This window comes from Monodon monoceros, unplaced genomic scaffold, assembly GCF_005190385.1.
Source record: "Monodon monoceros isolate NGI ecotype Baffin Bay Population unplaced genomic scaffold, NGI_Narwhal_1 Super_Scaffold_18, whole genome shotgun sequence".
NCBI classification, from domain to species: Eukaryota; Metazoa; Chordata; class Mammalia; order Artiodactyla; family Monodontidae; genus Monodon; species Monodon monoceros.
The window spans coordinates 78,198,321-78,208,398 of NW_021703774.1; positions in this window are offsets into that span (position 1 = coordinate 78,198,321).

Genomic DNA, 10,078 nt, shown 5'->3' on the forward strand with positions numbered 1-10,078 from the left:
TGAAAGAACGGATGCATTACATTTTTCTGATGTTTTTCAAAATTATAGTAACATGTTAGTTTTAAACAGCATGAAAAAATTTAGGCAACATCAATAAAATTATAGTTCTTTATATTTCTAGTTGAGCCAGATATGTATTAAAGTTGAAGGGGGTTTTCATTTTTGTTTTTGTGTTGGTGGTAGTTTTTTTCTTCAAATCTTTGTGCTTCCTGGAAATATATATGCAAGGAAGGAAGGAAGGAAGGAATTGATGTGCCAGTAGATGTGAATAATGCTGAAGATTTACACACACTACACAGAAATTACTACTACCTCTGCAGCTACATCAAGATTTGAAGATGGGATTAGCACCCAGCAGAAAAAAAAAAACTAATTGTATCATTTTCACAGTAGCAATGTTAATCATTATGTTAATATATCAATAATAACAAGAAACTTGGAAAGGTCTTTAGTGCTTTCTCTTGTTTATAAGCAAAATATCCACAGTGTCCCCTTATTTTTATGAACTGGGGGAAATGAAGACCCCTCAAACGGGCTGTCTTGCTCTTTCTTACAAAGTTGTTCTCTGCATCTAAACTGAACTTCTCTCCTGACTTAACTTCTCTACCAGGGATTCTTATAGGCAGTGGGGAAAATGATAGTCACAGCCTCTTCTGGGTATCAGGTTCATTTAGGCTGATGTAACAGAAGAAGCAGAAATTCCTTATACAGATAAAAGCAGAGCTGGGGAGCAACCACTAACCCCAAAGTAAGCAATCAAATGAAGCACTGCATAAATATAGAAAAAAGAACACCGAGAAGCAATATGAATAAAACCTGGAGGGAAGATGGACCAAGGGGCACAGAGCTGCAAGTCAATGATGGGTAAGGGACACAGAGGACCCAAGTTGTAACTTTCCACAAAAGAGCTGGGCCTCTTGACATGACTGTGGCACAACAAAGGCAGGGAAATGTTTATTTCTAATGAAATACCAAATAGTCTGGGAGCATTTAAATCCCAAAGTTACACTGAGGCATTCATTTATTCATCCATTCAACTAATTTATTTATTATCATCACCCCCACCATCACTGGTGTCAGGCGTTCTTTACCTTTTTCTGTTAACCAGAGAGATTAATGACTCCCATCTGATTAACCAATTCCAGGGGTTCTCACTTCTAGCTGTAGATCATAATCACCTATGGAGGTGTTTTTGTTGTTGTTGTTTTTATGTTTTGGGGTTTTTTTTAAATTTGCAAGGCCTTGTCCCTTCCCTGAGCCACTAAGTGAGAATCTCCTGGGGCAGGATGTGGTGATGTAATGAACCTTAAGACGCTTCTCCAGAACAGAAAGCTTCCACGTTGTCCCTGCCATCGACCTTAGGCTGAGGATTTCTGGAGCTCCCTGAGGAGGAGCCAGGATTCCAGCCTGGGTGAAAAACATATACACCTGCAGGCAGCCACTCCACTTCTGGAGAGCCAGGGTTCAGGCAGTTATCGCTTCTCTGAAGGTACAAGCGTTACAGACATCCTATTCTTTGGTGCAGGTGTAGGGGGAAATGAGTCAAAAGCACTGGTGGGGGGTGGGGGGGTGGTAGATTTATCCAAAAGGTTGCCTTCCAATGGTTTTATTCTATATACTGCTGGAGAATGGACTCATGGCTTATCTTCCAGAATTTATACAGCAAGCACTCCAAAATATCTGAGGAGCGAATAGATAGTTAGATCTAGCTATTGATGGATTAGGACTCTGCCACCTGCCACTGTGAAACTTGGAGCAGGCTACTTGACTTCTCTGATCCTCAGGAAAGTTGTAAAGATTACTTCCTCGTAGGTTCTTGCAATGACTAAAGGATAGAGCATGAGGAAAACAGCTGGCACAGTGCCCAGAACAAAGTTAATATTAATGGTTAATACACGTTTAGAAAAGCAGCACCGCCAAGTGCACCCAAGACTCATTTTCCTGATTTTGTCTTTCCTTATTTAATAAAAATGGATGTTACGACCATAATTGTCACTATCAAAACCCCAGAAAACAGGGGAGACAGGATGAAAGGTCAGAGGTTACTGCTCTGCCATTCTCTCAGGTAGACATTTATGAATTCTGACTCATTAATATTGATTAGACAACTTGTAGAGACCAGGTAGCACATACAGGAAAAATGGCTAACTGAGAGCTTGGCCTACTTTCATACCAGCTCCTCTGCACAGAAATTAATCCAACGCAAAGTCAACATTTTCAGAACTGAAGTAAAAGACATAACTTAAAGCCCAGCTAAACGTGCCCCTTTTCCCCATTCAAGAACCCAGGGTCAGGGACAAAAGAACCACCAATCACACATCAGATGCCATTTGAAAAAATCCGTGTCTGTTTTTTTTTTAATAATGTATTATTATTTATTTATTCAGTTTTTCCCCATTTTTATTGAGATATAATTGACATGCAACACGGTAGAAGTTTAAGGTGTATGGTATAACGGTTTGACTTACATGCATTGCAAATCTGTTTTGCCTTTGATGATAATGATATCTAGCATTTAATGAGTGCTTACTACAGACAATGCGTACATCTCTTGTAATTCTCGGAACATAGTTATTTCCTTGTTAGAGTTAAGGAACTCAAGGTTGCTGTTGAAACTGTAAAGGTTTAGAAATGTGCCCAAGATCAGTTGGTTAGTAGGAACCAGACTATCAGACCCCACAGCCTGGACTCATAACCACTGCACTGAACCGCCTTGTCAGACGCTAGCCTTGGGATTTCCCTGGCGGTCCAGTAGTTGAGACTCCACACTTCCACTGCAGGGGGCATGGGTTTGACCCCTCAGAGAACTAAGATCCTGCACGCCACGTAGCAAGGTCAAAAAACAAAACAAAACAGATGCTAACCTTCTCCCCCACTGGGTGGGCAGGTCTGGTCCCCATCCTGGTTTCCCATTTCATTCTGGTGTCCAGTTTCCTGAGGCGGAGCTCTTCCGGTCCCTGAGCTTAGCAGCATCTCTCTCAGTCTGACGATTCTGGGTGATATTTACTGCTAGTTCGCATAACATCTGAACTGTAGGGAGGCTGGCCCTTGCCCTTCCCATGGTGAAGGGAATGCTGTGATTTCATGGCAGGATTCCACCGGTGTAACTCCTCTCTCTGCCTATTTATTTAGGCATGCAGTCCTCAGCAGGCTCCCCCCACCGAGGGGACACAGCCACTCAGGCAGATGACAGAGACGATTAACCAACAGCATGAGCTTTGAGGGAGAAAGAGAGCCAGGAATAAGGCAGGTTATTAGGGACATGTATTCACTGAGTCAGGGACATGATGTGGACTGTAGTTGGTAGCAAGCTGTCACTCCCATTCCACTTGTACTGAGTGTCTTTCTCACTTTGAGGCCCAGCCACTCCTGATCTCCCTCCCCCAGAGCATAGGTGCTCTGGGCTTCACACGGCAGATGAATGATATCCTATTTTGCAGAAAATTCTAATAGTCTTAATTAAGAGATTTCAAAACATCATAACAACCTCGTTTCCTCATATCTCATCCAAAACATGTTTAAAGGATACTTCTATCTGTTATGACCACATTATAATTTGTAAAGCTTATATGCATTTGAATGCTCTTTTCACAAACAAGAATAATGTGGCTTAGTCTCTGTGTCAACCATTTATGACCCACCCCACCTCCCACCGCACCTTACCCCCACCCTCACTGATAGGAAGATGAAGAATCGTCCTTTAATAGTTTTGAGAATACTCTCTAAACCACATTTTGTACTGATTCTGCATGTGGAATGTTTCTTTGCTAAGAAAAACCTCGTTTCAGTCCAATCCTACGTTGCCTTGGTTCTATTTCCTAGAATGAGCAGGAGGAAACTGAATAGAATATCACCGCGTTTCCCATTTTCATTTTTCTGCATGAGGTTAGTGGTGACGAGAACCTGCTTTTCAAAGCAATTGCATCTGTGGCAACTGGCCAGAGTCTGAGACTGTCTATCCCTAGCTGGCCTCAAGGTGGTCACCAATGCAATGAGCTGTGGCCAAGGCCTTTCCTGATTTAGCTGTTATTCCAGAGAGAATCCACACAAGAAAGGGTCATAGCAAAGGCACTGGCGACAGATTTTTTTTGTTGAGGGAAGAGGATAGCAGGTGTGGGAATAGGGATGCGGAGACTGAGGATTTGAAATGCAGATTTTTTTTTCTCCAGAATTTCACACCATTAAAGTGAGAAAGATAGATGATATTACTATTGCTGAATCCAAAAGATAATAAAAGAGTGCCCTCATCCTCTCCTACACACATACCTCCCTCCAACTATTTCTGTCCAAGTTTTTGCTTTCACTTTGGAGGAGTATTTTCTTATGGCAGGAATCTAAATGCAATTATGAAATACTGCCTGTTTCTCTAACCCACAGTGAAGCTACCTCCATCCTAAAACGAAAGAAAATGTGGTTGTTGTTTTTGTTTCCCCTGCAGGTATACTAAAATTAGTTGCTGAATTTACTCTTCCCTAAATTGTTTAATGGCAGTGTTTTGGGGCGTCCTCATAAAAACAAACCTCATTTAGCCAGGCTGTAAGCCTCTAATTGAAGTAAATCTTAACTTGCCTAAAGTGATTAAAGATAAGTGAGTCTGTAAGTTTGACTTACCCTACTTGAAATTCTTCTCTGTCCACCAAGTATATATAAATCTTTATGGAATGACCTATTAACTGCCTGCTGCTGGGACCAAGCTTTGGGCTTTGTTTCCATTATAAAATAAGGTCACTCTGCTTTTGGTATAAAAACGGATGTAGCTGCTTTGATAATTAAAATCTACAGGGTCCTGAAGAGATGATATATTTAAACCTCTAAAAAATAATGTGGAACCTATAAAATTACAAAAGGAGAAGGGATGTGTTCCCTATTACTGGCCTTCAAATTATATGTTGTAATAGGGTATTGATGTCATTCTTTAAAAAGTAATTTCAAGAAGTTTTTTTTGAACTCTTTAAATCCAAATCCTGAGCCACTTCTTGTCTGGCAGACATTCTCCACTATCAAAGGGCACCTCTAGAGAGGGCTACAACTTGAAGGGTATCATTTAAATGTCTTCCACTTTGTATGAAGAGTCCTACTAAAAAATTCACTGATGCTACCATTCGAGGAGCCTAGACTTAAAGGAAATCAACCTGACCCTTAACACGGGGGTTTTACTCATAGAGAGACCTACTCCCTGTAAGCTTGTAGGCCTCAACCTGCTCTAGGAGAAATTCTTTTCCCACTTCTATCTGCCGTAATTCAGAGCAGGTGCTTCGGCTCCAGTGTGAGAACACCATCTGGAGAGGCAGTACCTAGAAGTGAAATCAAACAAATGCTTTACTCCTCATGAGGTTCCAGTGGTCTCATGGACTAGAATTTTTTTTAAGTTACTCTTTGAATCAAAGAACTTTTAGGCTAAATCTTTGAGATTTTTATAACAAAGCTACAGTAATCCTACCTCAGTCAAGATACTTAGCCTCGCTAAGCCTTTATCATTTATAAAACAAGTAAATCGTAATTTATTTTATGAATCACAAGCTTGTTCTAAGTACTAAAAACAGTGGTGCCTGTCGAGAGAACACTGAGCATAGTGCTCGCACTTGGTAATTGCTTCTGAAATGCTAGGTACAATAAGGAAAGTCAGGCAAGTAGTTTTAGCTCCATTTTACAGATGGGAAAACTGAGGTTCAGAGAGTTTAAGTGGTTAAGATATTTAATGTAGAAGATAAACAGTGAGGCCAGGATCCCAAATTAGCGGTCTAGTGTTACAGTGAAATTACTTCTACGGGATATGGGCTACAATTTGCTTCTTGTAATCGGTCGTTCTACAAATCCCCAAATGGTTGATTAGTCCAGTCTCCTCTCCAAATGGGAGGAAGTGCACCCTGGCACTGCATGCTGCAATGCTTGCCTGGCTCTCCCCCTGACTCCCTCACCTACCTCTGCCCCCGGAAGAACAGCCCTACTCCCCAAATGGAGCAGAGCTGTACTCTCTAGATCCTGTCCTGCTGATTGCTCACACTTGGGTTACGGTAAGGTGTCCCTGAAAATGTTGAGATTTACTTCAATTAGAGGCTATATCCTGGCCCTCCCTCACTTTCCCCTCTGCCTCTTTTTCTTCCTCTTCCTTTTTTTTTTTTTTTTTTTTTTTGCGGTACGCGGGCCTCTCACTGTTGTGGCCTCTCCCGTTGCGGAGCACAGGCTCCGGACGCACAGGCCCAGCGGCCATGGCTCACGGGCCTAGCCGCTCCGCGGCATGTGGTATCTTCCTGGACCAGGGCACGAACCCGCGTCCCCTGCATCGGCAGGTGGACTCCCAACCACTGCACCACCAGGGAAGCCCTCTTCCTTTTTTTCTTGATTCTCTCACTCACTCGCTCGCTCTTCCTCCTCTCCCTACTGCCTCTCCCCCATCTCCCTGTTTTCCTCCCCCTCTCCTCCTTTCTCATTCTTCCCTCACCTCCTCTCCTTTCTCGTCTGCTCTGCCACCATCACCACCATCCTTATCATCACTACCACATTCCCTTCTAGAAGGCTCAAGAGTCTTGAACGCAGATAGACCTGGGTTTGAATCCTGTCTCTCATACTAGTTGTGTGACTTTGGGGAAGCTAATTAAAGTTTTTGTGTCTAAATTTCCTCCCTTCTAGAATGGGACAGTTGATGATAATAAATACTGGTAATAATGGAATTAGAAATCAGGATGGGCACATTGTGTGAGTACATGTTTCTCCTTGCCTGTTTCTCAACATCCTCCCCTCCCTTCACACCCATCACTGAACCCCATGATTGCAGTTTGTCATCCCACATGATTTGCCACAGGCAGAGGGTACTGCAGTGCGCCAGCACCTGCATGCTATTTGGTTCACATGGTGGTAACGTTTCTCACAATAATTAGACCAGCCTTTTGGTGTAGACTTTGGTCCCTTCTGGGTTTGGTCCAGGTGCTTCAGTTGACTTTGAGAGCAAAATTCTGGGACATTGACAAGCTAAGGACAGATCTTGCAACTTGCTGACTCAGTGGAGTAAGGACACCCGTGAGGTCTCTGAGGAGACAGACAGCTTCTCCTCCCCTGGCAATGCACCTGCCCCAACCCATGCTCATTTTGAATGTCAGCTTCATTTACTGGCTGTGTGGGCTTAAGTCACTCAACCCTGCTGGACAGGTCAACTCCCCTGTACAGTCTACCTACCTCACAGGATCATGGTGAAGATCAGTAGGGAATACACTCTATAGACTGCAGTGCACTACACAAGTGTAAACTATTATTTTTTTAATTTTACATTAAAATCTAGGAAGTCTTATCATTCTGCTTCATTCTGTCAATGCGAGGACGAACCAAAATTGGAAGGAACTTTGAAAATTCAGAAAATCACATTTGGAACAGTATTTGAGAAACACCATTTTGAAGCTTTCAAAAAATACGTATATATATTTACGTCTTCTTATATTATGTATATATTAAGCATATTATTACATATTTATGGTTATTATGTTGAATCACTGTTATAACCCAGATGGTGGAATTTTTAAAGCAACAAAACACAATTTTATGTTAGTTAGCATACATGTAGCTTCTGATATGATACAAAAATATCTTTTACCTTGAGGTTTATTGGTCTTCTATTTATTTACCCTGCGCCAATCATTAGAAATTATTTTCCGAGGCATAAATGTCAACTATAGGAGCCCCAGGTGACCCATCTTTGCTGTGCCGTAAACTAGATTATATAGTGGAATGGCTAAGGGTATTGAATACCAATGCATTGGGTTTGGAGTTTTATTACTCTCTCTGGCCACTGAGCCTACCAGTTATAAATTATATTTTATTACCTTCTAGAAAAACAAATTAAGTGATGAGCAACTCACATTCCACATGCAAAACAGCTATCTGAGAGGTAAGATTTGGCTGGGCAAATCCCCGTTTTTCCCCAGGGGGAGGGGGAAAGAGAGGAAGAGGGATGAAGAATGTGTTTGTTTTGAAGTAGCTGAAATAACCTGACTTGCCAGTCCATCCTGTTACTTGAGCCAGCTAGTTCCCCCCTGTGGTGATGTAACAGTGGGGAGGGAATTCCCTGGCGGTCCAGTGGCTAGGCTAGTGCTTTTACCCCTGGGGCCCAGGTTCAATCCCTGGTCGGGGAACTAAGTTCCCACAAGTCATGCAGCGTGGCCAAAAAACAAAAAACAAACCAGTGGGCAGTCAGAAGGGTCTGTAGCCCATCTCGCCCACAGCATCTCGACTCCCCCTCAAGAAAAGAGGGCAATGAATGACAGTTAATATGGCCTACAGAGTTAGTCCATATGCTTATTTGGATAATTTCTGCTCATGCTTATCTTGGTTGGATGTTGGTTGGATGTGATGTCACTTGGTAGCCACTTTCAGTCTTAAAAGAGCTTTGCTTCTTCCTTTTGTTAGTCGTCTTTGTTTACATTCAAATAAGTTTATCCCCTCAACTTCTTTTACATTTTGCCTTATGCTTGTTCATTTTTTGCTCCTGCTTTGTTTCTGCTTCATAATTTTCCTAATCTGTTTTCTAGACTTTTTTATACCTTCTTTCTCTGATTCCCCACTGTATTTCCACTGCATTCAAGGTGGATGAGGTTTACATCATCTTGGGAGGGTCAAGAACTGCGTTTCCCAAAGTACACAGCACACAAACTGTGATTTGGGCTTAAGTGGCACGGGAGAGGATTATCAGTAGTACCCAGATGCTGACATTAAATGACATTGAATCACACAATGAGAAAGTTATTCCCTTTCCAATGCTCTCTCAGTCCTGCTGATTACTTCAAGGGAAAAGTTTCCATTTGGTCCTTGTACAGCTATCACTTCCTAACCTCCCTTTTTTTTAAAGATAGAATTTATTTATTTATTTATTTTTTCCTCTGTGTATTTATTTATTTATTTTTTTACCCTTTAGAAAGAGAGAGCAGGCCTCAGGCTGAGAGCCTCTGGCATGCAGTAGTATCTAGCTGGAGGTGTTTCGTTTGCATTGTTTTGGTTTCTATTACATAAGTACTTGTTTTTATTGTTACCTCCTATTTACGGCAAGTGTTTTCTTTTTTTTTTTTACAGTCATGTTATAAAGTCTCTTCTTTAAAAGAGTATATGTAAGTTTAAAGTGCATATTGGTTTAAAGAAACACATTAAGTGAAGTTAAGCACAAAGAGATGGCAAAAAATGTTGAGGGTGGTAGCGTGGGAATGGCTAAAGTTCCGGAGACAATAGCCTAGAATCACTCCATAAACATTTGTTATTTTCTTATTGCTTTATGGTATTATATGTTAGTTTTCAAAGCATCCTTGTTAATAACATCCAGGTCTAGATGCAAGTCATTCTACTTCCGAATTTCTCCAATTGAAATTATACACCGATTATGTCATGGTCTCTTTTAGGTCCCTTCAGTCATAGGGTTTTGACAAGCTTCTCTTCAAATAGACACTGAAAATCACTGATGTTCCAGTAGGCAGTCTAGGGCAAGTATTCTGGACAGTGGTCTGCTACAATCTATAGGTTTTTTTTTTAACCCCATCTTCCCTCTTCTGCCATGAGGAAGAATATAGGCCATAGGACTTCAAGACTTTGACATTTCTTTAGAATTCTTCAAGATGATCTCACTAATCCCAAGTAATGCAATCTTTGCAAACTTTTCTCTAAAGGGAAAAGGTTCATGCTGCTCTCTTTTATGCTGTTTTCCCTGAAGACCACTCAGTCCCATTTATAGAAAGAAAAATTTTGTTCTTATGGGGTAACATTCTCCTCAACCTCACTTTTCACCCAGCAGCGAAACTCTCTAAGATTTCTCAATTTATTCTTGGGGAACCAGTTGAAACATCCTCAAGAGCAGAGGCCTTTCGCTCCTCCTGAGTCTGTCTCGGTAGGCTTCAGTCTGCAGGGGTTGGGGAAAACTTCTGGATCTCTGTTCCAGCCTGCTGCCCAGTGTGGAGCAAGCCCTCTGAACAAACCGGAGCAGGTTTGAGTCCATGCGGATGTTCCTTGTCCCACCTTCTTTTAGGCACAGAGACACTGCCACCCACACCTACCTCTTCCTTTCCTTCAGAAAAATTCAAGCCTTGCACTCACAGTTCCAAAGAGG